Below are 974 nucleotides of genomic sequence, written 5' to 3' on the forward strand. Positions count from 1 at the left end.
ATTAAAAATTAATAAAAATTGTTGGGCGTTCTTTAACTTTTATCACAGCAAGTTCTTAACTCTTCAAGTGTCCATTAATCCAGAAAGCCTCACATAGACATCATGCATTTTTGACAAAGTTTAAATGACATCTATTTCACAGTTTAATACACTTCCATGGACCATCTACTGTGAACTGCAAATTAAAAATATTCTGCTGGACGAAGGTTAAAGGAAATGCTCTAAATTCTTCAGCATTATGTCCTAACACTGATAGTATGCATATATTATGGTAATCAGGGAAGGGTAAGAAATTAGACAAAAGAGTGCCTCTTGTTGGAGAAAATGAAAGGACAGTTTCTTATTGCTGCACAGGGCCTTCCAGAGAAAACAAAGGCCATCTACTGGAGGTTCATATAAACCCCTACTGTAATCTTTGTTTGAAGAAACTGAAAACTGATAAGAGTTCTGTTGTTTAATCTCTTATCAGATTTCAGATGACAGTTTGAAGATCTTCAAGGATGAAAAGATTAAAGAAAAGAGTATCAACTTAGCTGCTTAGTTTTAAGATGATAACTTAGCCTCGAGAGCAAATTATTCTGACCATATATGATACAGAAGTGATTTCTCCTAAAGAAAGCATGATCACTATTCTATGGAAACTCCTGGAAGGATTGCTGCTGCAATGCATGCTACTGAGAATGCAAAGAGGAAACTAAAACAGAACTTTCAAGAAATATAGGGCTATCCTTATTTTGGGAAAAAAGAAAGTAAAGAAAAGGAATTCCAGGAGTCCTAATATCCCAAATCCAGTTACAGTAATTTATAGGACACATTTATAGGAAGAGGGGCCATCCATAGTGAGTAACACTATATTAACCTTTACTAGTAACTGGGTTCTCAGTGACATTGTTCTAACACAACTGCACTCTTTGTGGTTTCGCTTACATATTCTTTTTTAGTCTCCTGTGCAACAATATCCTGACTGTTCAGCA

Source organism: Meleagris gallopavo, chromosome 5 (genome assembly GCF_000146605.3).
Source record: "Meleagris gallopavo isolate NT-WF06-2002-E0010 breed Aviagen turkey brand Nicholas breeding stock chromosome 5, Turkey_5.1, whole genome shotgun sequence".
Classification (NCBI taxonomy): Eukaryota; Metazoa; Chordata; class Aves; order Galliformes; family Phasianidae; genus Meleagris; species Meleagris gallopavo.